The sequence below is a fragment of the Anas acuta genome, chromosome 11 (genome assembly GCF_963932015.1).
Source record: "Anas acuta chromosome 11, bAnaAcu1.1, whole genome shotgun sequence".
NCBI lineage: Eukaryota > Metazoa > Chordata > Aves > Anseriformes > Anatidae > Anas > Anas acuta.
The window spans coordinates 15,007,763-15,029,721 of NC_088989.1; the positions used below are offsets into that span (position 1 = coordinate 15,007,763).

General features: G+C 46.9%; 1 long non-coding RNA gene across 25 annotated transcripts in view; it reads right to left on the bottom strand.

Annotated features, from left to right (window-relative positions):
• The window catches only part of LOC137862221 (uncharacterized), a 221,972-nt gene that overhangs the window by 165,725 nt on the left and 34,288 nt on the right, over positions 1-21,959 (bottom strand). For 24 of the 25 annotated variants that reach the window (XR_011100102.1, XR_011100100.1, XR_011100091.1 and 21 more), the window contains exons 2-4: positions 8,075-8,200; positions 7,353-7,450; positions 6,616-6,777 (exon numbers count right to left, since the gene is read on the bottom strand). This is a non-coding gene — a long non-coding RNA (uncharacterized lncRNA). The remainder of the gene's footprint in view (positions 1-6,615; positions 6,778-7,352; positions 7,451-8,074; positions 8,201-21,959) is intronic. The other variant, XR_011100093.1, reaches the window with a different exon arrangement.

The following is a 21,959-nucleotide window of genomic DNA, read 5'->3' on the forward strand; positions in this document are numbered from 1 at the left end:
CTTTTTTTAGCATTAAATATACACCCTGATTTTAAATGACAGTTAAATATGCTGAAATAACAGCCTTGTAGCATGCTGTCAGCTGTCTGTCCACAAATAATCGCACTCCCTTCGCTGCTGCCTGTGTGCCCTGGCCCTTAACTAAAGAGGCTTCTTCCAGAGCTCAGTGCTCAGCTCCCCTGCCAAGACAGCCAGCAGTGGCAATTACAGAAGCCTCTCACTGTGTCATGATGTCCCATCCACGGGGCACTCCTGCAGACCTACCAGGGTGGGGGAATCGCTGTGGAGCAGAACCAGGCTCGCTTGTCCATGCGCAACACATCTCACACTTCTGTCAGGATGACCCCACAGCTTGACCTAATGATTGAACTACAAGATGCCTACCGTAGTCAGCAGCCATGAAAATTATTAGCAGCATTCTTTGAATTTTTAATGCTGTCTGAGAGATTTTAATCAAATCTGGTGGTGGGCAAAGCAGCCAGTGAAGATATTACACAGGAGGGAGGGAGTGTATCACCTGCCCTGCAGCTATGCCTTGTGTCACTGCTCCCAGATGTCTGCTACCAGAGTAGCTTGAGCAACCTTTTAGAGGGAAACTTGGCACAACCAGACCATGCAGGGCAAGCTGCAGCCACAGTATTTTGAGCTGTACCATTCCTTTTTTCAAGTTCACCCACTGACTAATTGACATGTTGGTCGATGGTGTTGAACTTTCTCCCCACAGGTCCAAAAAGGATGCTATTTCCTTGTCTTTCACTGAATTTCTGTGCAAAATTCCTCCTGAAGATGGATTTAAGACCTTGGCACATACCTGTATCTTCTTGTTCAGGCCTTAGTGATCTGTTGCTGGGGCATGTTCCTAGTGCCGCAGGTCCTGGTTCACTGAAGGCGTAGGTGGGAGCTTTCTGGCTTTTGCCAGCTTAGCAGCAGTGCCTGCGAGCCCCAGGGCACAGGGGGCCCTTCACCATCAATCTTCATCTTGCCTATCCACTCAGCCTTGTTTAACCACAGGGAAGGAGGCAAGGGACTGTTTCCTGCCTTACGAGAAATGTTTCACAAAACTGGAAAAAAGCTTGTTGCTATTTTCCTGAGGTGGAATTTGGTTTCCAGGTAAGCTTTCATTCCTAAAATCCCCGTGAAACACATATACAACCCCCCAAGAAATCCCACCTCGGGCGATGGGGTAGAGGTGTCGGAAAAGCGGTGCTTTGGTTAGTAAAACCTGGTCATTTTGCTTGGTTCCCCCTTCAGGAAAAAAAATAAAATAAAATAATAATTCTGAGTTTCTTTCTGATCTGAACTTAGCCCAGAGACTGGACTGGTGACTGAACCATGCCCCAGCACATCCCCCGGGGCAGTGCAAGCAGCTGCCTTTTGCTCACACACGTGCCCCAAGATGCCTTCCAGGTGCTCCCAAACCCACCGTGCCCTGAGCTAAGCAGGCAGGTCCTCTCCCTCCCCATCGCCAGCACAGACAGATGCCACCAGTCGCATCCATCCCCGTGGCACAATCAATCTGTCAGCCCCAGTGACAGCTCTGCCTCCTGACAGCTCTTGAAGCGAGCAGCTCAGCTGGCACTGGGGAGCAGAGTTAAACTCTGTTATGAGATAGAGGTGTATGTATCTGCCTTTAACTCCACATTTTTGGTTCCGGTTCTTGGGTCTGATTTCCCCATGCCTATCTCTGTCTCACTGCAAAATAAACAGCTGCACCGTTACTATCAGCCAAATAGAAGAGCTTATGCACAAAGCCCTTGCCTCCTGCTCCCAGACCAGAGCACTGGAAGGCAAAAACAGAAAAACAAACAGCACTAACATGATTTATCTTTTGTACAGGGGCTTCTCCTTCTCTTTCAAGACCACACGTTTCAATAATGAGAAACAGGGCACTCCCAACCCTCATGCACAATCCCTCTTTTATTTCTTACGCAGTAAGGAGCAAAGACATGAGACTTTCCTAACCGCTTCCCACAAGAACCGTCTCTGGCTTTGACTTTGATAATCCAGCCTGACTGATCTTCCTCTGGCAGTGGCACTGGCGTCAGCAGCCACAGTGATGGATGGGCTTTACAGCTTGAATGGCCTTTGGGACAGCTGGTGGAAGATAAGTGCCTAAAGCCCTCAATTTATGCCTCCTCAAGTTCCTAAGCCATAAGGATGTTCATCGATGCTTTTTCCCTTTATTGTTGGCTTTGAAACAGGAGCAAAATAAAAGGGTGAAAAAAAAAAAGGCAAAACTCTCAAGTCGCTGTGTTACATACATTGGTAGAGGAAAGCGAATTATGTGACCAGGAAGAAAGTGGTGGTAGCTGCACAATTTTTCTACCCTCCCAATATCCTGATGCCATCAGCACATATGCTGTTTTTTTGTTTGTTTGTTTGTTTTGTTTTTTTGTTAAGTTTCTCCTCTTGGTCTGAATTTTTATTCCATGCCTCCTAGATCGGGTGTAACAGGAGTGAATGCTGTTGCCTACTGGTAGAAAATGAAGGTAGGAGACATGGGAAGATCAATAGGTGAGCAGCCAAACAAGATGAAACATTGACCTAGACTTTGTGCACCCTGGCAAGATGTACAGTACCGACTTTACTTGTCAGATGCCAGAGACACCTCTCTTGTCAGGTTCCAATTCCAGCTAAACTCATATTATGCTAAGCCTTTCTGAAGTTTCCTCCTTCACGAGAGCATCTGTGATCACTGAGGCAATATAACAATGGCTGAAAATTTAAATGAAGTCAAACTTCCCCATTAAGATGCTCATCAAAAGCTACTAAAAACACACTGATTTATGCTTGCCAGCAGGAAGGTTTTGTTACAGGCAGTTACATTTTTCTTACTCAGTTTTCAGAGTTGCTTTTGTAGAAGTTTCACTGTTTAAGTATTGTAAAGCTTATTGAATGCTCAAACAAAATTCACGACCAAATTACTGCAAATAAATGTAAATGCATTTCAGCTGACGCAGATAGCTAGCTGGGCACATGCTCCTAACCAATGGCAAAGATCAAGTGATCCAAGTTTCAGAGCCATCCACATGCACAGACAGCAGCAAGCAGCAAACTTTTGCCAGGGCTGAGCTGAACACCCAAACACCCTTCAAAACTGAAAATCAGAATAAAATTGTTCATTTCGTTCTTTCATGCTGACACAGACCTACAGCCATTTCCAGGGAAGGGACTGAGAGGGTGCTCCTAGACCTCTCATTTTGATAAAAATCTAATTTGTCCTAAACACCTTGGAGTTAAACACCCCAGGAGAACCCCAACCACAAGCATTCAGCAAAACTACATTGTGTTTCAAGACCTGAGAAATGCTGAGACTGCCATGCAGTTGTGTTTTCTCAAGGAATGGGACATCCAAACTGCTTTCTCATTATAAAAACAGCAGGGCTAAGTTTTGAGGAAGATGCCAGTTTTGTCTTTCTTTGTACTTGAGGACTTTCCCAACCACCACACAACCACAGAGAAAACAGATGTATCCAGGGTGAATGCGGGTAAAGAGTGACTCAGGATGTCTGAGGAAGCATCAAGTGCAAACAAGAGCTTTGAGATGAGGTAGTGCCTGCCTCGAAGTGAAACAGCACTGACAGCTGCCTGGTGTGTCACAGGGCAGTCACCCTGTTCCCTTCAAAGGTGATCCTTCCTGGAGATCAGACCGAGGAAAGTGGCACCTGCCTCAGAAGGGATCTGCAGCCATTTCCTCCCAGCTCGTAAGGGCTGTGCTCCATGTGTGGTCTCGCCTCGTGCCCAGGTGCCTGTGGGAGTTGTTTGATTTCAACATTCTGGGAATTGGAAGGAAAGGCCTCCAAGATACTGAATTCATAGGAATTGTGAGAAATCTAGTGGCCAAGCAGAGCAGAAAATCTTTGCTGGTGCTCCTGCTAGGGGAAGGGCTGATAACGCGAGCTCTCCCTAGACACTGCAGAACTCCCAGGATGTAAGAAATCAGATCTGACTCCTGCTGCTGCTTGCCAAACTGCTCATTTCTTCCTCTGTCACTGATTCTGCTGGGCTTTGGAGCCCCAAATCTATCAGCATTCAAAGGGGACTTTTCCTCCTCATCTCCTAAAGCGCCTGAAACCTTCTCCAGTCAATTTGTTTCTGTAAGTTCTCTCAGACTCCTAGACAGCTCTCATTTTGGGGACCCTTGGAGGCAGGCCTGGAGCATGCCCAGCTAATAACACATTTCCCTGCCACACAGGGGGATCTGATCCAAGGCCTGACTGTGCAGGAAGCTGATCCCCAGTTTCAGTCGGCCTTCAGAACAACTCATGTCTTGGCTATCTGTGAGAGAAATTCTTAAAGCTTTGCTCATGGTGAGTAGCAGCTGATGCTCTTAATCATCACGGAGAGGAAAGGGAGGGATGGAAAAATGCCCACCTGCCAGCCCTCTTACCGAGGCTTCAGGATGAGACCTTTTCTCGGGGGGAGCCGGTTCCCTGCTCTGCTCTTTTGAAGCATCCTGGCCTCAGATGCCGTTGAAAGCAAGGTACTGGGAGTCTTGGTGGGCAAGTTATTAGGGTATTCCCCCCCCAGACAGCCACAAAAACTGAAGAAAAGCCAACTGAGAATCCCTCCCGTATCTTTTCTGAAATGACCCTGAGCCTGGAAGTACTGAAGCAGCCTAACAGTAGGATAGAGTATCAGCACAGTATCAAAGGCTGTGAAACAGAAGTTCCCCAGATTTTCCAGTCCTCCCTTGTTCAAAGACCCCTCCTCCATCAAAGCTCAAACCCTCCTAGGACCAACAGATCATGTGAGAGGCATCAGAGGATTATTAATTTGAAAGAAATGGGTGGAAAGTGTGTCAAGCACGCCGAATCTTTGAACTGGGTACTTTAGAAGATCATTGCAAAATAAAAGACAACTATACATTCATTTTCCTTTAGAAAGAACATATTGCACAAAGCCACAATAGTTACATGACCTTCATGTGAAGGAGAACAGAAGGACCAATCTTCACTCATTGTAAAATGACTTGGAAAGGCAACAAAGCGATGCCAGTTTTCACCAGCTGAAGATACGACCAAATGTCTGCGGTACGCTGAAAACTATAAGGCCTATTCATTGTGAATGCTTCTGAGCATATGTTAATCAGTGAGAAATTTCTTTCCAGAGATAATTATGGAACAAATATAAGTCCATGAATTTGGCCTATTATGAGGACTGTGCCTTCCTCCAAGGCATGGAGTGGAGAGTGGGATCTATTAACATTGTTGGGCTGCAGACGACCTCTGAACTGAAGCTTGCCATGAATGTGTCCTTAAAGGATAAATACAATGGCCATCAGCTTAGCAGCCATGGCACAGTCAGGCCTGTGTTTAGGTTAATTTCCCTCTAAAAATGAAATGAGATGCTCTGTATTTTCAACAGCAACACAGAGACCTGAAAGGAGAACCTACTTTCTGAAGAAAATCCCTGCTGCTCCTGCTGTGTAGCAGATGGCGAATAAATGGAGCACATCAGTGCCATCCCAGTCTGTGTCAATGGCATCTCAAAACCACCCCAGAAAAGGTGGCAACGCCACTGAGGTCTAGTCCAGCATCTTCCATCTAAGACTTTTACAGGACTTTTGAACTGTGGAGATGTAATCCTAAAGCTACAACAGCAGAGATGTCTGTTTTTTCAGCCATCTACCTGAGACAATTTAGAGCTAAGACTTCCAAACAGTCCTTATGACAACCATAAGCAAGATGAACGTATGAAATCATCTAATGCTTTGCCAAAACAAAACAAAAATCTATATGAATGCTAGCTAGATCCTTTATTTGCCCAGGAAAAACTCCTGGCAAGAGAGTAATGCTGACCTAGTCCAATACATTGCACCTGAGACAATTCTGACTCCTTCTAGTTTTGATAAGCAAATTGTAAGCAAGGAGATATTTGGTAACCAGAATTATGTGCACACACTTAGCAAGGGATAGTCACAACATTAAATGGAAATAGATATAAAGATTTTTCGTTTCATATAATACAAGTAACTGGTACAAGTCCTCACACAAAAGCACAGGGAGCTGTGGTGAAGGCTTTTGGTGAAGGCTTTCCAGCCCTAATTCTCAGCAGTGAATGGTGACCAGTGCTCTGGGGCCTCCAGCACAAGACAGACACAGACCTGTTGGAGCAGGTCCAGAGTCCAACCCAAACCATTCTACAGTTGTACAGCCAAGGCAGGATGCTGTACTACACAGACCCAATCAAAAGAGCACTTCAAAATAGCATTTTCTTTTCCTGAAATAGAAGGAACATCTTATGCAGAAGTTTGCCTTACTTCATGGCAAAGATCTTTGTCTATTTGAGAAAGTCAGCTCTTAACAGGCTGACCTTCAAGAGAAAGGCTGCTCTGCTGTTAGGGAGCTGACAATAACACCTGCTACGCTCTGAGGTACAAGAGCACGAGTCTCTCCATGTGCCTGACCTCTGCTCACCTCCTTCACTCTGGCCTTCCTGACTGGATTCTGTAACCCTCTATTTTCACTGCAAATCCCTCAAATATTTTCTGTGCATGCAGCTCTTGATGAGAATTTCCTGCTGAAGCACCGCCACCTATGAGTTGTTAGTGAAGGTGTCTTGCCTTATTACTCTGGAGTGTAATGGCTCTGTGGATTAAAGGAAGCTGCTTACCCAGGCAGCTGAAGTATGTAGCATAGGTATGATGTCCCGAGACGTACAAGCACCACATCTTCATGTCTGCACCAACAGTGAGCAGCTACCAGATTTGGCTGGCAGGGAATCAGATGTCCTTCAGATCCTTTCTTTGTTCCCAAAGGCTCACAAGATAAGAGACTAAAACACAAGATAGAGAAAAAAAATTAAAAAGGTGTGCTAACTGATGTTTGCACACATACACACACACACAAATCACCTATTTATTTTGTTATGGGCCTAATTTTCAGTCTTTGGCAACAGTTTCCATAACAAAAGGGAGCAGCCTGTAGCGTGAGTCACACTGTTATATTCCCCTGGCACTTTCCACAGGGGTTGGCAGCGAGCAGCCAACACGGTGGCACCGTGTTCCCTGGGATGTGCTGGCCAGTCCCTCTGGTTGCCACGTTCAGGCAGGCAGGCTGGCACTGGCACAGGCTGTGGAGGGGCTCACACAGTCACTGACGGTGCTCCTCAAAAAGAAAAACTCTGAAAGGGTTTCTAGCTGCAGGGAGGACTTCCATAAAAAACATTTTAACAAGTTCTCCATGGAAAGACAACTTCTAGGCGTGCACTGATCCAGTTTGGATCAGTGTTATAGTGCTATTAAAATGGAAGAAAACAGGTATCTTCTCTGTATGAGTTCAGCAGGAATGGAGGCAAAGCCCCTGTCCACCCAGGAGAAGATGAGCCCCCAAGTCCAACACTCGTGTTACCTCCAGCTTTGCATCTTCCCATTTCCATAGGCTCCACAGGAGTCATTCTTCATTTATTCTTTCCTTTGTCTTTAGTTCACACGTTTATTAGCAGCAGACTGAAAGAAGAAAAGGGCCAATTAATAAAAGCAGGGGCTAAGACCCTTATTCTCTCAGTCTCAGCTTCATCCAGAAGAGTTCATAAGACATCAACCTAAAATTAACACACTCCCCACCCCCAAGTCCCGACCCAAACACCTGCACAAGAGCACTGGGTGCTGCATACAACTTGACTCAACCTGTGCTGACCACAGGATGCCAACAGCCAGGTACTGTCACCACGAGCCCACCTCAGGGGCCAGAGAGTACCCAAGGGAGTGACTTATTGTCACTGCACGCATCTGCAGTCCCAAAGGTTTGCTCTTTTAGGGCAGGAAGAGCAATTCCCAGCTATTGACGTGAGAAAGATGTGAAGGCAGGAGGGCTCTGTAAAACACAAAGGTAGACGACGGACACCCAAGGAGCCGTATAGCACAGATCTGGCTACCGGTGACACTAGCCAGAACGTCCTTAGGTTAAATTTGTCAAAAGCCCTCCTTAAGAAAGAGTGCCCAAATCAGAAGAATGGGACAGAGTTTAGTGGAGTTGAACCTTTGAAGCCATGGAATCAAAGCGGCAGGGAGTTGAACTTGGACATCTCTGAAGTAGAAGCAAGGAGAAAGCTTGGCTGGGTGGGCACCTACCATGCTTGCACCCCAAGCCTCTCTCAAAAGGGACTGAGCAGATCCAGGAACACCCCTGTAAAGCTGGTGTATGTTTCTTCCTCACCACTCATCCAGAATTGCATCAGCTGGAGAGCAGATTTGTCCCTGCACGTGAAAAACGTGCATCGGGTCATCAGGTCAGCTCTCCCCAAAACAGGCTTTCTTTCACCTACCCTACAAAAGGCCCAGTCACACGGCAGGTCTGCTTCAGAGCTCTCTCTACAAAAATCAAATCAACAGCAACAAACACCACCACAGCCCTGTGACAGCCCCAGTGCCCCCATCCTTTGGAAGCTCCCAGCCCATCTCACACCCATGGCTGGCCTCTCTGCTCACCTCTTCCTAAATCGCCTCACCCTGAAAGCAACCTGGTGTGTTTGGAAATCACAACAGAAAAAGAAGCTAGATCACAGGCATGAAAGGACGGGGGAAAAAAAAAAATAAAAAAAGGGAAATTTGGAACAGAGCAATCTTCTGCTCTCCATTTGTGTCATGTTCTCACACACAGCCCCCACATCAACGCAGGCAGAGCGCAGCGACCGTGCGCTGCTGAATGAGAACGGGGCTAAGTCTGTAACGCAGCGCTCTGCTGCCAGCCCCTTCCCCATCTCGCCTGCCTTGCACCTCCACACAGCCTGATCGGGGCAGGGGCTCTGCTGCCCACCGTAATTCAGCCTGAGTTTTATTAGGCCCCTCAGGAACTGTCATAAACCCAATGAATAATGGATGCGTTGCTGAACTGAGGCTATGAACCAGCTTGTAAAGAACTCACTAAAAGTCACTCCGATTGCAATTCACTGCAGTTCTCACCCTGCAAAAAGCAATGTGACATCCAGGAGGAGTATCACTAGCAGCGTGGCCCGGTTATGCCCGAGCCCCTGGTTTCTCCCAGTCAACAGAACTCTGAGCATGAGCGAAAATGACAGGATCCAACCTAGGGCATTAGCATCTTCCTTCCTCATTAGGTCGCTGAAAGCTCCCTGCGCTCCCTGAAGTCTCACTATTTGCAAAATCGCTCCAAGCAAATGCTTTGGATGGGCGGGAGTGCCGTGCACGCATTAAACAACCGCAATCCCGGGTGGCCACGGAGAAGGCCCGTGCTTGGAGCTGACACAGCTATGCATGGCACAGAGAGAGGGCTGTGCCCTGCTTCTGTTTTCTCAGAGTCCCTGAACAGAAGGCCGGGATGGAGGCAGAAGTATCAAGTCACTTCTGCTAGGAAAACAGTTTTAAAATGTTATTTCCAACACAGTCATCACTGAAAAGTGCCAAGGAAATGGGGTCTTCAAACGCAGAAGTCCCCATAGAGAATCTGTCCAAGGCAACACAGGCAATACTTTGAGCTTTTTTTTTTTTTTTAAATGAATAACATTCAGTAATCCAACAGTCAGAAATTAATCATCACACAGATATTAGGCCTCTCTGTTAAAATTAGATGATTATTAAAGACTAAACAACAAAGCTGCCTTCATGTGGACAGGGCTTGCCTTCCTATCTACTTTCAGGTTAATATTGAAGTAAAACTTATTCCAGATTAGACAGCAGTGTACCCATCTCTTTAAGCACCAGACTGATCTAGAAAAGAGAATGGAGCAGAATCATGCCCTGACTTAGGTTGCAAGCCCCAGGCAATGTACTCGATTCCTTCCCTGTTTCTGGACACCTCTCTGCCATCACGCCTCCTGTCTGACAACACAAATCTTTTGGAGTCCCACAGCAGGACGATGGGCTGCTCAGCATGAGCAAAGGCCATGTGATCTGTCTCTTACTCCTCTTCCCAGCCCATCTCCAAACAGCGTTTTGTTGCTAACAAACAGATTGTGACTCACTGAGACATTCAAAATTACATTCCTGTAATTTTCATTTTTTACTTTGCTCACTCAAATCCAGCCCGTTGTGGCTTGCCCAACTTCTGTTTGGCAAATACTCCCTCCCTGGCCTCGTGTGTGTCTGAACATCAGTTCAAAAGGAGATCCAGCCAGGATAGGACTAGAATAGACCAGTTTCCACACACAGACAAAAAGCAAACGGAATAAGTCTAAATTAAGCAAATTCTCAGGTCTTCCCAATACCAGTGCATCTGTCCCGCAAAAAAATGTAAAGCAAGAGCTCAAGCCAGCAAGGACGACCACGGAGCCCAAGCAGAAGAGCAGGCAGCGTGAGACTTCCCAGAAAACACGCCACTGATCTTCACGTCGTGGTGATGGCAGGCCAGGGTGCCACCACCGCATCGATGCGGTACCAAAAGCAGCCCATGTAGTTACTCTCTGAGCTGTGAAATCACTGTGTTTATTATTTTGGCCACTTCTATGAGCATCCTATTGCTATGGCTTTAATTGCTGTCATACCAGAGAGCTGCCTGTCACGCTAGCCAACTAACCCACATCGGAGAAGCAGCAATGTTCCCGCCTGGAGGCTCCTTTGAAATCCATCTGTGTCTAGATTACTGCCTGTGCAGCCTCAGAGCGCCAGGCCATGCCTGCACCAGCATCCTGCCAAAAGCTGGGTGAAATCTTGTCTCTGCCCAGCCAGGGACCAGGCAGAAGCCACCCAGCAGGATGCCTGAGCAGGGCTGGCACCGACCGCATAACAAGCTCTAACTTAACTTTCCAGATTGTATTCCAAATCTTGTGATATTTACACTCTCGGAACATCAGTTGATCACTCAGGAGGATGCCACAGGGCCAGGAGTGTCTTCCCCAACATGCAGACTTGCTTCAGGACAGCAGAATGAGAAGACAGGCATTGCTGGGGCTGGCTAGGGCTAGTACACTGCTAAGGTAAGTCAATATTTTGCCTGGTGTCAACTTTGTAATCCATTCAATCATTGGTCACAATATTTGAACATGAGGCTTATAAAGGTGGTTGTGAAGAAACCCACTTCTGTTGTTCCACATTTACAGGGAGGTTTAAAGACTACATTGTTCTTAGAACATACCTGAGATGTTTTAATTCTTTCCTCCCAGGTGATTACAGGGCTCTACCCAAAGCAATATTTGTGCTCCATCATCACGATGGACGTAGACAAGCTTACCTGGCTTCATTCAGTAGCTTTCACTGGGCAGTGCAATGAAAGAAAAGACAACATCTTTCACCTTTCCTGTGGTAACAGCCATCCTAACTATCATTTTTGAGCTGACAGGACTGCCTGGAGCCAGGCATCCAGTGCTGCTTCCTCATCAGCCTGACTCTGGTTCCAAGCAGCCCTTCAGAAACTCAATTACCCAGCTACACACCCAGATTTCTTCTCCCACTCCCAGCTCTCCCAACCATGTAGATACCCCAGGAGAGGTAACAGAGCCTTACTGAAGGATCACAGCCCTGAAATTCCTTGTAGATGTGCAACTTGCTCAGGAATACCACTGAGCCTACAGGTGGAAGTGACAGAGGAGAAGCTAAAGTAACGCTAAAATACCCACTGTTGAAGAAATAAGTAGCCCAGAAGACAGAAGTGATTTGGTGAAGGAGAAAGGCCATGCATTTCTGTCTATGAAGATGTTGAAAACACTCATATTATTTCAACCAAGTGACAGCATTTTAAAGGAATCTTTGTGGAACAGAACAGCCCAGGTAACAACATACCTGGATTTTATTTTCTTAAGCCCCTTAAAAGTTGTATTCTTAGGTAAAGAAGGCATCCAGATATCTGTTTGGTTTTCCTTGTCCTTTAGGTTCCTAAAACAACATGGCCTCAATGTTTGAGGGTCTTGGCATTTCAGCATTTTCTACAGCAATATTTGGCTGCCTGGCTTCCTAATCTAAACACCAGTCATGGAGTGGGTTCTCCAACATCCATTTGCAATTTCTCCAAAGTAAACATACTGGAGGCTGCTAAATGTTCTCCCTCTGTACCTATCTCGAACTCTCAGCTATACTTTACATTACAGTAAATGTTATGTTTACATAATATGTACTTTACATTACGGATTATGTTACTGCTCTCCTGGCACAGTCTGCCCAGGACCTTTCAGCATCCAGCTCTGTTTTCCACTGCACACAACTTGGTTGAGTTTTAGCTCCTTGTGTTACGATTTTCCAAAACAAGTAACTACCTCAAGCTGGACTTTTCAGCTATTATGAGATTATATCTAAAAAAAAAATAGATTTTTTTTTTCCTACAGCCTAACCCTCTGCTATGCCACCCAAATGAGACTAGCATTTCAACAAGAAATGCTCATGTCCGTATGGCTTGGAACAAATCCACAACGTACACTTGCATTATCCTTCCTCTTGCAGAGCAGCATATAATAGAGGAAGGACTCAACAAGACCAGTAAATAACTCCCGTCAATCAAATGACAAATAAATGACGCATGCTGCAGATGCATCTCAAGTCTGACCCGATGTAGTCTCACTCAGCCAGTCCCCAAGCTGTCCTCAACGGAGTGCCAACCGTGCAATGGTTTACTCAACTGAATTAGGAATACAAAACAAACAGAAAAAAAAAATACAAAAAAAAAAAAGGGAGTGAAGGGAACCACACACCCCTGCAGACTTCTAGGAGTTGTTAATACTAATTTTAAGCTGTGACCTCAGACCTGTGCCTAAATATCCAGAGGATATTCACCTTTTAAGCCACAGTTTCCACTTCCCTGCTTACAGCTCATTTCTTAACACAACTACAACTTGATGGTATCCAAAGCATAAATCAGCAACGTGGCTAATATCTCCATCAGCTCTTCTAGGAATAAATGTTGTCATTTAAAAAGTGGTGATCAAGCTTGTAAAATTAAGGAAGAAACATCACTTGTAACCCAAGTGATTCTGTTAACAAGCTGGATTCCTGCTTCAGGTTTTTGTCTGATAAAGCCACGTATACCACTGTATAAAAGGTCGTAAGTAGTTGGAAAGTCCACATACAAGGCTTTCTACCATATTGCAACTGTTTAAGCTTTTCGTTGACTCCTGGAGCTGAGTCATTTCATCTGCCTTGTGCATGAACACACACAAAGCAGCTCCACGCTCGGCACAAGCATGGGGTAGGAGGGCAATCAGCTGTGCGGGAGAATCTATTTCCCCCCTGCACGAAAATGCAATTCCATTTTCAGCTGATACCTTTATTTCTACGGTCTCTCAACTCTGGAAACCCAAAGGTTTTTAATGAAGATATGCAATCTTCAGGACTAGAGGTGATTGAGGCATGTCATTATTAATCCACACCTCGCACCACTACATCCACACGCTGTTAAAAGACCACTTTGGCCTCTGAGCAAAGCTTGGCTCTTGTAGTTAGGGACAGGGAAGGAAGAAGGAATAGGGGTCTGTAAGAGCAGCAACACCAGGGCCTTTGTGGGCCAGCAGCCAGCAGCTCACCCACACCAACGCCATGTGCTCATTCAGCCCCAGTCCTCCACAGCCACAGCATAGTTGTGGGCTGATGACAGTTTTCAGAAGGTCTAAAAGAGAAGTTTGGAGCAGGGCAGCTCTGTCCTGCTGCACCGTTGGAGCCCTGGGGGAGCGACCTGGCGTAAGCAAGGTGCTGCAAGGAGAAGGATTTAGACAGGTCTAAGAAGTTTCAGCAGTGCAGAGAACTACTGACAGCGTTCTGTGCTGTTAAAATGATGCACTTCTGGCTTTTTATGTGAATGTCCTTTTACACTGCTCAAATAATTAATTAAAAGAAGTACCAACTCTCTTGAAGAAGGTTGTTTCCACAGCTGCCTTTGTATGGCATGCGCATGCCATTTGTTGAAATATTATAAGACTTTATAAACATCAAGCATTACTAAAATAGATTTCTTTCCCCCCACTCACCCTCCCTCCCCCTTCTTCATTTCAAGTCTGTGTAAAACCTTTTGCAAAAGATCCAGATTCTCCCACTGAAACCAAGTGCCACTTGTCTGGAAATAGATATCTCTGCCTCAAAAAGTATCCAGAGCAGATGGGCAGGGACAAGATGCTCTGGTATCACAAGCTCATGCTGGCTCTCTGATTACGCATCAGGGGAATGGTCAGAGGGGAGCACATGCCTGGCATTACCTCTTTCAGGCTTCTTTACCAAAGGGACCAACATTTAGCTGAAATGGAGGAGAGAGAAATTCATTTCAGTATTGGGGATACCAAAGTGGATCCAAATTGCCTTTAAATTCTCATAATGATCAGCTTTGGTGCCAGGCCTGAGCAAAACAAGGACGCACACACCAAATGCTTTTCAGGAGAGCTGACCAGGAACAGGCAATACAGACTAAGAGTGAAACACCACAAGTTTTCTCTTCTGTAAAGAACTGTAAAACAGGGACACTAAGAAGTTCACGAGCTGCAGTTATTTCAGAACAGACAGAGCTGCTTGCATCAAGCTTTATTTTTACAGAGTGTGAATAATTTCTCACTTGAAGGTAGCTGGGATCATTCTGCTGTTGGTATCTCTGTCATCAGCGATGCTAAAAATACAGAAACCTCCAAGTTCAGCCACGGCGTGCTGTCAGCTCTGGGCCCATGCACACGGCTGCTAGGTCTCCTTCACCTGCTGGCATCGAGCAGCAGCAGCGGGCGCTGCCACCTTTCAGCTCCGGCCTCTGATGTGCAGCACCAGGCCCAGCCTCTGCGTGCACACACATGGCTCTTGCTTCCCCATTTATCCCCAGCAGTAAATATTTGATTTTTCCTCCTGCTCTGACAAAGAACAGCAGCCTGTAATTACAGCTAACCCTGTAAAGGTTGCGGTGCTGTCGTGCACTTTTGCTCTCACCCTTGCTCAAGGGACTGCACAGCTGCCTTTGCTGCACTGCACCAGCAGCTTACGCCCAGCCAGAAGGTACAGTGCCCAAGTTTGCCTACAAAAGGGCAGCTAGAGAGCGAGCCAGTAACAAAACCTTCATTTTAATTGATTATTTACATATACCTTAATGTCCACCCCCTCCAGAAGAGAAATGATCTCGCAACATATGAAGATATCTGTGCTAATTATGATTTCAGTTGCCATGAAACAGTCTTCAAACGTGGTCCCTCCCGTCGGGCTATAAACAAGGTCTCGGGGTGTGGTTTGCTCTACAAGGAGAAATAGCTGCAGCTTCACCAGCAGTGTTTTCACTAACAGGGGATTGTGCAACTGTGTGCCAGGAGCTGTAGCGAAGGGCAGAACTGGTTTTTACACCGACTTAGGACAAATGCAGGGACAAAAAGTCCATTGGGTATAGGCTGTGGTTCTGGACATCTTTAAACAACTGTCTGAGGGAAAATGGAAGAGTGTTGAGGGAGGAATCGCTCTGCACCAGCCGCCTCCTGGATCTAGCAGCACTTCACCACTGCACATCTGGAATTTGAGAGATGAGCCTTGGTCTCACCTCCTTTGGCCATTGCAACGGGCCAGTTGGAAGTCAGGCTTCCCACCAGCTTAGACCTAGTGGCAGCCTGACCAGGGGGGCTCTGTGTCCTCATCCTCAATACCAGGACAAGTGCTTTGGCAGGGGGAGGTGAAAAAACAAAAAGCCCTTCATAGTGCTGCTGGGTCTGCTTTGAGATGGCTGTAGTCTGGTCAAACACTGAAATTTAGGATTTGCATTAGTAACACCATTGTCTTTGGTCTGGGTTGCACAATGTGGTGTTTCATACGCTGGCATGGAAATCTCATTCTGTTTCCCTTGGGAGAGTTGCTCCTCTGCCTCTTACAGTAATAGAAGTTAAGTTGATATTTGAAGGTATCTGTAAGGGAACTCGGTATTTTAACAACTTTGTTACCCAGCAAATTTCAGCACAGTACCAGCTATAAACAAGAACTCTGACACTAGAGAAACAAAGCCAGGGCACCACGTCTCTCAGAATACAACACATCCAGTATTTTCCTTTGCCCAATGCAGCGATGGGAAGATAGAGAGATGGCCTCAAATTCAGTATCAATCCACCACCCTTCTTCCCAATGGAAAAGGGGGCGTCCCTCCAGCACACACCAGGACTGACCCCAGCAGAACAGCCCGACCCTGCCGCGGGGCAGGCAGGGACACCAAGCCTGGCTTCCAGAGGAGCCCAGGGCAAGCAGCTGCACTTCCAGCAATGGCCATGTGAAAGAGCAGAACTGCTGTGCTCAACTCCACATCGTTTCTACAGAACCAACAGCAAGACCTGTCACGAGAGAGTTAAAAGAAAACACTGCCTAGATGACAGGGCTTGCTGGCCAAGTCATCGAGGGCTCTTGTACCTCCGATGCCTCTTGTGCTGATGCATGCAGGTTTTGACGTAGAACTTTGTTCGGTGGAGATAAACCACGTGCCCTCAACGCTCAGCAGTCAGCCTCCCGAGTGCACTGCCCTTCTTTTTGTCCCTTGTATTTGGAAAGATTCATAAAATAATTTTACCGGCTCACTTCAGCGCTCTGAGTTATGTTCTGCAATAATTGTGAAATCCCCACGTGGCCGCTGAACATAGCAGAGACATCACTGCAAAGGGCCTGCTGCGAATTCTGCCCAGTGCCTGTACACCACAGATGCTCCTTCCCAGTGTAACCGAACCAAGCCCACGGCAGTTTCATATCGGAGGAATTTCTCCAACAAGTCTCACCTCAGTGAGGGAAAAAAAAAAATAATAGTTATGCTTCCCTGCCACCCCCAATGGAAAACCAACCCCAAACACGTGGCTTAAGGCCAACAGAGGGCTCTCCCAACCTTTGAGCTAACAATTAAAATATTTTAAAAACAAATAACTACACGGTTTCTGTTTTAATCCGCCTCCTTCCAGACAGATACTGGCAAAAAAAAAAAAAAAAAAAAAAAAAGGAAGGGCTGCGAATACAAATGCTAGAGGCTTCTCCTCCTTACATCTGTTCGTCATAGTCACATGCTTTCTCCTCCCCACACATACTTTTTAAAGATAAAATCCTATCTTCAAAGCTGCCTCTTTACACCATTTCCAACTGCCTCACTGTTTTGGTTTCCGTTTTCTAGACAAATTCTCGGGTCTGAAGCCACTGCCTCTGGGTGCCTACAAGTTGACTTTCACGTACAGAACACCTTCAGAAGCAGGAGGCACATTGTGTTTTCAAAATAGGGTTCAAACAGTGATGACAAGGAGATGGACTCCTCGTGGCTTTGTGGAGCAGGAGCAATGCCCTGGTCCTGCAGAGGTCTCAAACCTGAGCAGGGTTGTATGATTTAGTCACTCATAAACTTAAATAGCAGTCACCTCTGCATTTATATTCAAGATGAAGATGGTCCCTTGGAACCAGCAGAGGCATCTCCTGAAGTGGGTTTGCAAGAAAACTTTCGCATCGTGTCTCTGAGATCGCTCAGAGCAGCACAGCCCAGTGATGCCAGCTGAGGTTCAGTTCACACCAGCAGGGACAGGACCGATCGCTATTAAACTTGCAACATTCTGTTTTTGAAATTGGCTGATTGTGCCTGAGCCATTAAGTGCTTCTAGAAGGCTGATGGACTGATGTTATTGATTGGGGTGATGTGGCTGCCAACAGAGAGGCTGCACAGAGCATTTCAGAGTCCAATTTTGTTGCAACACTAAACTGCATTGTCCATAAAAGCCTTGGAAAAAGGCTGTCATCAGAGCTTTGTGATCAGTCACCTCCTAGAAACGCTGCCAAAACTGCCTCCACAAGGCTTCTTCGGCAGGTCTCGCTGCTCCCTGTTCCCTGGAATTGGCTTTTCTCCCCCAAACATTACCTCCTTGCTTGCAATGCTCTTGCCCCCCTTGCAGCCTCCAGCATCCCAGCCTCCTGAGCTCCATCTGTCCCAACGAGTGCTTGTGGCAGGGGCAGACCACGAGCACGCAGGTCCTGCAGGCACCAGCTTGGCCCCCCAGCATTGTCACTAGCTGGGGACTGCTGGCACAGGCTCCAGAGCACATCCCTCACGCTTATGAATTATCTCCTTGCAGTTTCATTATCAAAACTGGGAAAGGTTTGCTTAACGCCTCCCTGAGTTTTCTAAGGCTGATTCTTCACTGTTGCCCTTAAATAACAGTGACATGATTGGGATTTCCTTGAGGCTGAAGCTAGAAGGTATATAAAGATTCACATTATGTTCCTTTGTAGGGGATCCCCTGCCCCTTTGCAAACTGCACAGGCACAATAAAACAACGTAATGAAGCAGGCAAACATACACTGAAATATCGACCATAAAATTTCAGTGCCCAGGTATCCCCACCAATAGCCTTCAGCTTAAGCACGTGGAATTGGGCTAGTACTACAAAAACAAACATTGCTTCAGCTTCACAACCAAACTAGCAGGAAAAGGAGGAGATCTGGGCAAGCCCCTCCTGGTGCAACCAGGTGCAGAGCCACGCAGCTGGTCACAAAGACAGCTCAGAGCCAGCTCCCCAGGTTTTGTAGAAAACCAGAGCAATTCACGCTCAGCAAATTTGGGGAATTCTATGGGAAATGGCTTCCTGGGTGTCTGCTGGTTGGAACTGCAGGCTGCCAGCTTTCTATATAACCCTGGTGAAATACCGGAATTAAGCTGGCTGGATGGGTCTCAGAGGTACTGCGTATGAATACACCACATCCAGTCCTCCCTTAGGGAAACATTTGCTATAAGGCAAACAGGATTCCTAAACCAGGAAAATCCTAACAGGAGCAGTGCCTTCATCCAAGCAGGACCAACAGATCAAGGGACTTCAGTAATCACAACTGAAAAGCACAGTCCAAATTGCTGCTCCCACTGGCGTCCCCCTGTGTCCCCGATAAATCCTGCCTCTCTTCCAGACATAGGGGAGGCTGCTGTGAAAATGACACTCCAGGTCGCGCAAGATCGCTTTGCGCTGAAAAATGCTTACACTCAATTTCTCTCCAGCTCAGTTAGCCTTTGGGCCATCTTCCTAACTTTGACAGTAACATCTGTCACATAAAATCAGTTCTGGAATCTTTTTTTTTTTTTTTTTTAATTTCTTTATATGAATGCTCTGCATTTGAAAAGGCAGAAGGCTGACGGGAGCAGGGAAAGGGGGAATGAGCACGTCCCAGTGGAGTAATGGAGGACAAGGTTAGAAAACGTGAAAAATGTGAAAATTCCCACATGCTGCTGCTGCTACAGCACCACTGCTGGAGTCACAGCAGTCCAAAAATGGCTCAACCAATTCACACCTCCCCGAACTTTTGCAGCTTCCAGTTCAGATATGAAAAAGATCTTCAGGGCCATTTCTTCCCAGTTTCATTCCCAGATGTAACAGATGGTTTATTCTGCGACAATTCTTCTCAGAGCCCCCGTCTTGCTGGCCCTAGCAGAGACAGGCATCTGGCTCTCTATGCCCAACACCCTGCATTTTGCCCGCATTTTCCCAGACACAAAAGCCAGTGCATCATCCTCTACAGCTTCTCAGAAGCAGTTACGGAACTGGAACAGCAGCCAGTGAGGGCAATGACACTGCAGTGGGAGGGGAACAATTCTGGCCCCATGCCCCAGCCCGTCCCCAGCAGGACAAGGACATCACCTCCAGCAGGAGCAAAGTGTCAGCCAGCGCTGGCTCCTCCCCTGGTCCTGGGTCAGAGCAGCTGAGATTTCATCACAAGGCCTGGGAATGGGGATCAAGTCATCAAACAAGAACCCCTGTTTCCATTCAAGTGGTTAAAAAGAAAAAGGAAAAACTCCACGTGTCACGAGATTCATGATTGCCAGAGGCTTTTGGTGCTGCAGGTCGCAATTAGCAGCCACCCAGCCATTAGCAGAGATACCAGCTCGCTGTGCTTTCTGTACGAGGTGTGCGTACTGCACTGTCAAAGCTTTGACTCACAGCTATTTATGGGATGGCAGATACACCCTGTGGGGCAAATGTAAATGCCTCCCCTGGTCAAGCCTGTCTCAGACGCCATTCAGTGGGACTTCACAAGACTCTTCAGACTCTTCAGGCAGAGTTGGATTTTAGGTATCCTTTAATACTGCACTGAAACAGTCACCACCAATTCCTATCAGTGTCAGTAGACGCTAATGCCAGGCCTCTGTGTGCAGCCCTCACTTTCTCTTTAAAGATTTATCAGGTTCACACCACAGCGCTGCTATCAGCTAGCTCTTAAAAACAGCCTTGGAGTGCACGGGCGTGAGCCTGCTCACAGATACCCACATTAAGCCAAGAGCAGAACTTATCCCTTACTGCTAATAGGGGAAAGAGAACAAAAGTGAAAGTGCCATAAATAAATCAAAGGCCAATTGCTGCCCTTAGCTGTACACGAGATGGAAGGGATCATCTAGGACAGACAAGATAATTGAGTCTGAGGAAGCATGCCGAGGACAGGGCTGCGTGCTGCCTCTGCCTCTCACCCCACGGACACTGCCAGCGAGGCAAAGTCTGCTGCTCCTCGTGCACCCACACGGGCTCTGGACCACACCATGGGCAAGTGCAGACGACAGCCACCAGCCCAGACACATCTGAGACCCACAGCTGGGGGAGCCAGGAGAGGCACCCACCAGCAGGATAGGTGCAGCTGCATGGAGCTGGCACAGAGACAGCCATCCACGATCCCTCTCCTTCGGCAGGTTTTTGAACAAGAGGGGACAGCTCTGTGCCAGATGCTCTGCTGACACAGGTAGGCAGTGCTCCACAGATACCAGTGCCTCTGCCAGTGGCTGACAGCTGAGGACCAGCTCTGAATCGCCTTAACCACATCGGCGCCTGCTGCATTTCAAGTGGGAGCAAGATGGTTTGGGTTTTCTCTGTGCACCTTTCAAGCCACAGCAAAGAGAAGCCAGGAGGGAAAGATGAATGCAATATTTACATAAAGCAATGAATGGGCTTACTAGAAAGGCTCTCCTAGTGCCAGTGTTTTTCCCTCAGTAAGGGTTCACTGCATTGCTGTATTCCCCTTTGGTTTTTCAGCCATCTTTCTCCTTTATTAGGAAGGAAACATTCATGCCCTGCAGCTCATTCAGATGGCAAGACTTGAAATATTGCGTGCATGCTCCACACCAAAAAATCATACAGCCTCAAAACATTTTCTTTTCACAAAACATCTCCAAAATGCAGTACCAGGAGGATCAATTCAGGCCATGCTGCCACAACCCAGCCTTAACTTTATTCCCCCTGGCACAGCAGTAGTTCTCCGTGTTTTCCTCCTTGAAGAATTACATCTCATTGAAAGCTGGCCTTGCTTTTAGCTACTCCAAAACCTGAGCCAACACGGTGGCAGGCGTGGCTCTAATACACCTTGACACTTTCACTAGTTAAGGGTTATAAGAGGCTGTAACACTCTCAGGGCAATTCTTCTCCTAGTCCTGGCAACAGAAAATGAAGCAAGCTCTCCCAGCTGCAACAAGGGAGTGGGAGCAGGGACAGCACTGAGACTGCAAGGGAAAGCTCCCACGAGTTTCTTATCATAGGACTATTTCCTTCCTCTTCACATCATTTTTTCCTGCCAGGACTGAATGGTGTTGCTATGTCCTAATGAAGGGTTGGATCTATTACAGCACATGGGAAATCCATTTTCATAGAAATTCAGGTTTGCTACAGGTGAAAGGAGTTGTGCAAAAGGAGCCTGTTAAAATGTAACCAGTCATCGGATGTACGAGTTAATCATCCACATGGAAGCTTGTCCCCTCTAATAATCATTTTCCATGGTTGCAGAATTAAAACTTAACTGGTCGTTGGCTTCAGAAATGACCTTGTCTGACAGGGAAGAGAGAAGGGGAAACAACAGTAACATGACCTTCCAATGTAAATTCTGGGTGAGGACAGGAAGGGAGAAAACCACTGCTGGTACATTCCAGCTGCTTCGCGATTGACTTCAACCGGCCGGCAACCTCCTGCCTTCAGGGGCAGTAGGCTCGTGCCAACTTGAAAGTGTGAACTGAGCACTGTATTTTCATGAAGACAGACACCAACATGGTTTATCAGACACATAGGAACGCTTCAGGGAAGGCCGAGAAACATCCTTGCATTTGGACTTGACTGTGCCAGCAGGGATGGATGCCCTTCTGCACAGGCACCCCAAGCAC